The 8,391-nt window shown below is 40.2% G+C and overlaps 1 long non-coding RNA gene across 3 annotated transcripts; it reads right to left on the reverse strand.

Annotated features, from left to right (window-relative positions):
* Nucleotides 1-205: 205 nt before the first annotated feature.
* Nucleotides 206-8,186, reverse strand: LOC122021546. Of its 3 annotated transcripts, XR_006122571.1 has the most exons (10): nt 7,760-8,186; nt 7,510-7,687; nt 7,229-7,291; nt 6,031-6,084; nt 3,537-3,606; nt 3,315-3,460; nt 3,118-3,234; nt 2,644-2,726; nt 2,399-2,565; nt 206-1,331 (listed from the first exon to the last, which is right to left on the reverse strand). It is a non-coding gene; the product is annotated as an uncharacterized LOC122021546 (long non-coding RNA). The 3 variants fall into 3 exon arrangements; XR_006122572.1 differs by lacking the exon at nt 206-1,331 and having other exon boundaries at nt 2,268-2,565; nt 7,606-7,687; XR_006122570.1 differs by lacking the exon at nt 206-1,331 and having other exon boundaries at nt 2,268-2,565.
* Between the last annotated feature and the right edge of the window lie 205 nt (nt 8,187-8,391).

Here is an 8,391-nt window from a genome sequence, read left to right on the forward strand (position 1 = left end):
TTTTCCTTAGGTTTAAGCTTTCTGAGATTATGAAACCCCTCACTCAAAAACTTGAACTATTGAGAAATATGAAGAAATGTGTATGCTTCGATGCCATCTTTCTGATGTCATTACTTCATTTTTTAATCTTGGAAGCGTAATATCATCTAATAATAAATTTATAAACTTGAAGCAGTAAGTAATTTCTTGACCTTGTGATGAAACACTGGCAGTGATAATGGCATCAAAATGAGTGATGAAAGGGTAGTGATGGTTACAACGCTGCTGACTCGAGAGGAATTCTTAAGGTAGCATACTCTTGGATGATGTTGATTCTTGGGAAGAAATGATGACACATTGGAAGATGCTCAGATGGAGTTGTAATCTAAACAATGGATGTTCTCATTCACCTTCAACAGGACTCGGATCAAGGTGACAATTCTTTCATTAGTATTCTCATTTGGTGGATGCAATAGGCTTTTCTGGCTTCTGCTGAGGTTGACAACGCATAATCTGTCACAACATGTTGTTGTTAAACCTGGGAATGATCTGAGATCATGATTCAAGGAGTTGGAAGAGTCCATCAGTTATTTTTGGTTTCCACAAACAGCGAATTTTGAGATTCAAATTCAAATCTCCCTCTTGCTTAGCTGGCCACACTTCTTCCTCAAAGACCATGCCCCTTGACTCGCCGGAGCCTCCTCATGCCTGGCTGATCACCCGAGCTGATGCATCCAACCTTCTCCCTGGTAGTTGTTTGAAGCGCCTTTGCAACCGCTTGATTACCTTGACTCCCCTTCGGCCGATGTGCACTGCAGCCACACCCTCTGCCGCCCATTCCCACTCATCACCGGTCACTTCTTCAGCACGCACTGTGGTCCCGCCGGAGAGGTGCTCTCTATAATCTATGCACGGCATTCAGCAACAACCAAATATTCCGGCCAAACCATGAAGAGGCCCAGAACAGAGGGAAGAAGGCTAAGCCCTCTCGTTGCCTTGCCTGAGTTGATTTGCTGATGATTCTGGCGTGCTTGCCCGACTCCGGGAGTTGCTCTCCCCACCCAGCCTTCACAACCAAAGAATGCGCTTGTGCTCCACAGCCCATCCCTGGTTGGGTGGAGGGCCTTGCTTGACTGGAGCCCAGCCTCCAGTGCTGAAGTTGGAAGCTTCACCAGAAGCTACTCCAATTCTCGTCGGGGTTGTGCTCCCACAGCCCCTCCACTCTTCCACCGTCTAGCGAAGCGTGTCCAACGAGCCCCACCAGAGAGGGATCTTCCTCTAGCCACTACCGACAGGAGCATATTCCCGTCGCCTTATCTATTATGGCAATATGCCTCAGCACCCTCGTCAATCTGTCCCAAGGCCAACACGGAATAGGTAAATCACGGACGACTTTTGAAATAATGACTAGTACATAAGGAAGGTATTTACTTCGACTTTATCGAGATTCGAACCCCAGACCTCATTATGATAACACCTCATTACTAGCCACTAGACCCATCCGAGGGGGCACCGATCGCCTTATCTAAAGAGAACATGTGGTAGAGGGAGATTCACCAATATCACTTAAAGAGTCATATTATTAATGGCATGTTTAAGGGCTAAAGTTTTTTTTTTTTTTTTATATGTATATATATTTCAGTTTTCCTTATCAATACATGTATTGACCAAACAACGTTTGGTATTTCCACTATGATCTTACACAAAACTATAGAAGAGAAAGATGTCAAAATGTCGAAGGACACTAAACTTGATATGTTGTTTAACATTTTGATAGGCGTGTTTGTTAAAGTTGATGTTCTTTCAGATTGATTTAATAGATGATTCAAGTGTTAAGTTTTTGTGCCTTTGTGTTTTATAATAGTAGGCACCCCTACTACACAGACATGAATTCATAAATTGCATGTGTAGTAATCATGCTAGGTATTACTAAAGTTTACGACTCATCTCTCATAGTGAACTCATGCATGTGGATGATGTCTGGACCCCCTTAAAAATGAAAACCACAACAAAAAATGTATGTACAGATAATTGACAAAGAACTATCAGCTGTCAAATATTTTCCTCTTCAAACATGGGACTGATAGTTAAAGTTCAATAAAACATACACATGCATCTTACTGAGCATTGTCTATAAACCAAAACTATCTATAGTTGCCCATCCTTTTTATATTATGTAAACATCCTTTTCGAGACTCAACATGACCTCTTTTTAGCATCTCAATGCAATATATATGGTCATTCAAGGATTAAGCAAAACTTATATTTTTCCAGTGTTGTAACTAAGGTTCTAGAAAAATTGACATTTCAACTTCTGTGGTTTTATAGGATATAGGTACAAACATACAAGTTTGTACATTCATTTGTGCAAATGCCACATAAACATAATTTGAATCCATACATCAAACAAATAAAATACCTTAATGTAACCATTGAGGTTTACTAGGATATGTATCATATCTTCATTGATCTTTCTAGCAATCAAATCAGATGACATTGAAGACGAATCAATAAAATATTCTGCTTCAGACTGGATACACTGCGCCACTCACTGCCATCATTTTGACTCAATGCATAACAGACAACCTGTAGATGAGAATTTCTAGTAAAGAGAAACAAAACTAAATAGCATGGAACAATGTCTAATGGTGCAGGCAATTAAACCTCAACATTCTCTCGATTGTGCATTCCAAAGACAGGCCATAAGATGTGAGCGTGGGTGATTGCCAAAGTCACCGCTAACGTACCTGAAAGATTGTCAAAATAAGTAAATAAAATAGTTACAAAGATCAGACCAATTGATCGGTAACCATGAAAATCAACCCTTAGTTTAATCGTCTAGAATTGCAAGAAACTAATGGATTGACAAAACTGTCCACGCTGATATGGTTAACACTCTAGATCAACAATCCATCAGCCTCTATTTTTTAGAAACGTCTGGATTTTTGAAATATTAAATCTTTTTATTATACATGTAAATACTTCTGGAGTAAAAATAATCCATATAATTGACCCATCAGTCTGATCAATAGCTCGCTTGGTCTAAAAGCCAACCAGGTTATTCTTAGGTTCTTGGTTTGTAAATATGGTAAATAACTATACAAATGTAGCATATACAAAGAAATAGATGGTACATACCCAATCTTCAGTCTCCCACTTTTTCTATCAGCCTACAGAGGAATACGAGGTGGATGGACAAATGCAGGAAGCTTGTAAGGTGAAGCAATCAACCAGCAGTGTACTTCATATTTTCGACTAGAAGCAAATGAAACAATTAGCAGAAAGAATTGGAAGGGAAAACAATGACAGCAATGTTGAATTCAGTAAATAGTCACCTTATCTCCAATACAAGCACAGTTGATGGAAAACAATGACAGCAATGTTGAATTCAGTAAATAGTCGCCTTATCTCCAATACAAGCACTGTATCAACTGGGTATGCAATAGCATGAAACGGTTGCACACTTGGAAGAACCAAACACCTAAATTTGTACACACATTATGACCATTGGGTACAGAAGTAATAGCATAAGAGAAAAAGTGAAAAGAATAAGAAACCTTTATCTGCCTTCTAATGATGCCTTCAACTTCCGAAAACCTCTTCTCTGTTGTCCCAGTCACAATCACACTGCATATGAATTCACAAGAATAATCAGAAGCAGATAAAGGAATAAGAGACTACAGAGTTACACATAGCATAGGAGTCTAATCTCAAAGAATGAATATGACTCGTATACTTTGGAGGTATGGTACCATTATTGCTAAATATACTTAATTGTCCTGTGTGCAAAAGATTGCGTGTAGTAGAAGATACAAACATTACACGCTAAATTAAACATTAGGCAATGTGGCTCCATGTGATTACTAACATATATCAATCAGGCCTATGTTACCTGAGAAAACAAAATAATTTGTTGCGCAAAGACATGATGAAGGCATTAATAATTTGTTTCCATGAGATCTGTATATGGCATGGCATAAAAAATGACTTGCAATGCAAGTCCTAGATTTTGAAATAGACCTCTTGTAAATAGTAGATTCAAGATAGTTAAATGTTAAGCTTTAAAAAGTTATTTCCTTAGAATATTATGTCAACACGGCTCCCAATATTAGATTTCTGGTTCTCTCATGGATTCTTTTATCACACCAAATGCAGAGACCATATACAGTAGATGTGTCTCTCATGCATACAACAGCATAAGCAACCTTTAAAACCATCACTATCTTACAACCACACTACATGAAGTAACCTCCTACTTAACATCCAAGTAGGCAGGGACAGAGTCAGGAATTTTATACCGAGAGGACGAAATGTATGTGTTTATGTTGAGGGGAGACAACCATGCCGTTGCCTCCCATTGGCCTCTCTTTCAAAGAAGATTGTGAAGGAAACAAGCAAAGAATCCTCAACCAATAAGGCAAGTCAGAAGATACAAGGCAATAACTCTCAGCATAGAGAAGTTGGTGGTGTGCAAAGAAGAAGAGGAAGAAGGCAATGCAACTAAGAAAGAAGTACAGTAAGAAAGAAGACACAGAAAGAGGAAGAAGTCATTAGAAGATCTAAATAAGTGGTATAATAGGGTTCTAGGTTGTCAAGACTACATACTATTTTGGTAAAACTAGGAGCTGAGTTGAAATTAAGATTTAAAATTTTAACCCGTGCTGAGATTTCGGTCCTAGATCAGAACGATATGATTTTGGTACCATATCGTGTCGTGCCGATATAGTTTCGGTATTTTTTAAATATAAAATATATTAATTAAAAAATAAAATATTTAACATAAATATTTTAAAAATAAACAATATAAAAACTAATCTTAAAAAAAGAAACGATATGAAAATAAATAAATAAATAAATAAAATTTTATTATAATTTTTAAATTAAAATAAATTAAATATAAATTAATTAGATAATTTTATTAGGGTTTAATAAAATCATTTTAGATTATCTCCATCATAGCTAAGAGTTGATTAAAATAATTAACCTAAGTTTAATTAAAAAAAAATTCAAAATCCGACACCACTAGCGAGCTCGCGCGACTTCAGCGCTGCCGTGGGGTTGCGCGACCCCTCAGCCATAGTCGCAGGGATCGCGTGACTCCTCAAGCGCAACTGCAGTGGTCTCGCGACCCCCTTGCAGCGGCCACATGGTCGTGCGATTCCTCTGTAGTGGCAGCAGAAGGGTTATGCAACCCCTCCATTGCTGCTGGGGGTTTGAGCAACCCCTCCGCTACGGCCACGGGGTCACGCAACATGTCACAGTTGTCGAGGGTCTGGTGTCGGAGTCGTGCCGGTGCCGGTCGTCTAGCGGAACGAGACGTTTTGCCCATTTTGACCGTCTCAGCATAGCACTTTAAGCCATGGTTGAAATTGATCCCAATGGGAACAAAAATTAGTGTCAGAACAACATTGTAACCCTTGATACAATACTATGGCAATCTTGAAGAATTCAAGATTGCTTGAGACATAGGATAGGCACTACATTAGAACAGACACTTTATTTGCATGAGCATGGTTTTAAAAAGCCTTTAATTGGGTCCACATATGTGGGCACTTAGGCAAGTTTTGAAAGGGACTGGAATTGTCACGCCCCGGGGGAGTCCCTGCCAAAAGATATTTCGGCAACATCTCCCCTGTACGGATGACAATCTGAAACTTTACTACATCATCCAGATACCTCGGCCAACACGGTCGAAACATATATATAACATAAAAGTAAAATAAGCAAGCATCCACGCAGTTAATATTAAAAACTAAACAAATGCAATGATAAGGAAAAACCAAGTCAAAAATCCTACTCATCTACACCCATAAAGCTCAAAACTTATATCCTACACCACTACACCCATAAAGCTCAAATCCGATATCCTACTCCACTACACCCATAAAACAAAAATCATAACAAACTCATCTCTTCTGCCATCCAGGCAGGCATGTAGCAAAAAAAAATATCCAAATAAAACTCATCGACTATAAAGATAACATAATATCCATATGTCAGAAACCAGAACAAATCTAGATAATAATAAGAAAACCAAAAGATAAAACACACATCCTCACGATCTGCAAGGGACTAGCGACTGGAACTCTTCTGGACAGCCTCAACCTGAAAATAGTAATAACAACGGGGTGAGTCAACTCCTCAGCGGGTAACTACTGACATGCATAGTAAGAAATATAACAAATAGCACTAATCATACGTACAGTCTCCTGATATAAGAACGATAAATGCAACTGAAATAAATAGGAGAACAACTGTATTAATCAGGACCTGGTGTATGGATAATAAATCGAGAGGTATCGAAATCCTGTATGCATGTCAAACATATGCATCCACCCAATATGCAGCAAATAAATGCAGTAAACACAAGCAATAAATGTGTATGATGACAATGACATGTCCTGGTCACCCCTACTGCCAGTTAGCCGTCTCACACACGATGGTGAGACCGAGTGGGTAGGGTTGTGACAACCGTGCACTTTGCCATCACTGCTCTTGAGTGGCCGAGTGGACGGGATGCTGTCGGAGTACACCTATCCTCCTACCCCAAATCATAAGTGAGGGAGCGCAATGCTCTCATCTCCCTGAGCAAGTCTAGAGGAGGGATCCCTGCCGGTTACCACGCTGTGTCACACTACCCATGAGCGGATCAACGGAGCTAAACAGAGCAAAACTATCTGTCAGCTACCACGCTGTGTCACCAGACCAGTGGAGCCTAACAGAGCAGAACTGTCTGCCGGCTACCATGCTGAGTCATCGGACCAGCGGAGCCTAACAGCAGAACTATCACACACCTGCCTAACATACCACTAACCCATGAGTGGTGGTGTATGCAGATCTATGTAACTAGCGATGTGTTTAATAATAATGGAGTCGACTATCGCACAGCATGCAATCATGCGAGATGGTGCATGACACTAAGTATGGAAATATACTGATCCTGACCATATCTACCTCCATAAAATATGTACAAAAAATATACATGGATCAAATCAGAAATTCTAGGTACACAGGTCAGATATGGTATCAAATAAGTCCGGTATATCCTATAGCATGGTATGTCATTACCTTTATGATCATAAGTAATCTGAAAGATATAAACATTAATGCAAAACAGGAAACAATCAAAGCATGCACAGTTAATGGATAATGACATACCGATGCAGATATAATACATAATCATTACTATTTGTTAAAACAAACTACTATGCACATCAAATGACAAATCTAAAACGATAAGTCAAAGTACCCGCCTCAATATGGATCGAGCTAAACAACCTCTGTGTCGAAGTGCTCGTCCCGCGTCAAAGTCCTGTGTCAAACATACAGATTTAGCTAATTACTTATGAGTTAAATAGCTAAATTAAATCCTCAAACCTATTTAGGATAATCATAATCGAATACGATTATTGATTAACCACCCAGGCTAGAGTTAAACTGGTTTAACCCTAATAAAGCCATCACCTTTCTTAAACCAAATTTCGTACCTAAATTCAATATATTTACCAAATCTACAAAATAGAAACTCACTTGCACTGATCGGATCAAACATGGGTATCACGGGAACAACTAGGCATTCAGTGTTGTGGTGGTAAAAAAAATCTGCAACTCCAGGCGCCCACTAACCTTCTTCTGTGGTTGTAGCTCACTGTTGTCAGTGGTGATCGACTAGGGCACACAGCTCTCTGTCCTTGAATCTGTGTCTTCTCTGTGGAGGAGGCAAGATACGGGAGAGATCAGCAAAGGATAGAACAGCGAGGACAGGGTTCAAGCAATCTACCTCAGTCGCCTAACCACACTCTCAGCTTCCGATGATCTAGGGCATGGGATGACAATGCACAGTGAAGTCGACGTCGTCTATGGTGGCCGATGGAAACATAGAGGGAAGAAGGGAGCCGCGGGTCACGGACACCGGCAACCGACGATCAGTAGCGTCGGAGATCGGGGCTGCGTCGGCAAACGCTAGGGCGTGCCCGCAACCCAGATTAGGGCAGAGGGAGAGGAGGTGGCGTCGGGACGGCGGTGGCGCTGGGTCGGTGTCGACGCGCAGAGGAGAAGAGAAGGGGACAAACGACGAGGTTTAGGAGACGGTCGGGTTCGGGAAGAAGAAGAGAAGGCTTGGCGTCGCGGAAGAAAAAGGGGAAGAGGAGAAGAAACCGTCTCGAAGCGGTTAGGGCACGGATCGACGCGAAGGAGGAGGGAAAAAAAATGAAGGAAAAGGAAAAATAAAAAGAAACGGGAAAAGAAATATAAATATAAACATTTCCTCGTTAAAACGGGATAGCCCAAACAGATTTTTCCGGGACCCAGTTTTTGTCCCCGTAACCTTAGTCATACGAGCTCCAAAAAATTCCCGAAATTTTTTTAAAAATTCTGGAAAATTTCCTTATAGTTATTCGCCCTTTTTCGATA

The sequence above is a fragment of the Zingiber officinale genome, chromosome 9A (assembly GCF_018446385.1).
Source record: "Zingiber officinale cultivar Zhangliang chromosome 9A, Zo_v1.1, whole genome shotgun sequence".
NCBI lineage: Eukaryota > Viridiplantae > Streptophyta > Magnoliopsida > Zingiberales > Zingiberaceae > Zingiber > Zingiber officinale.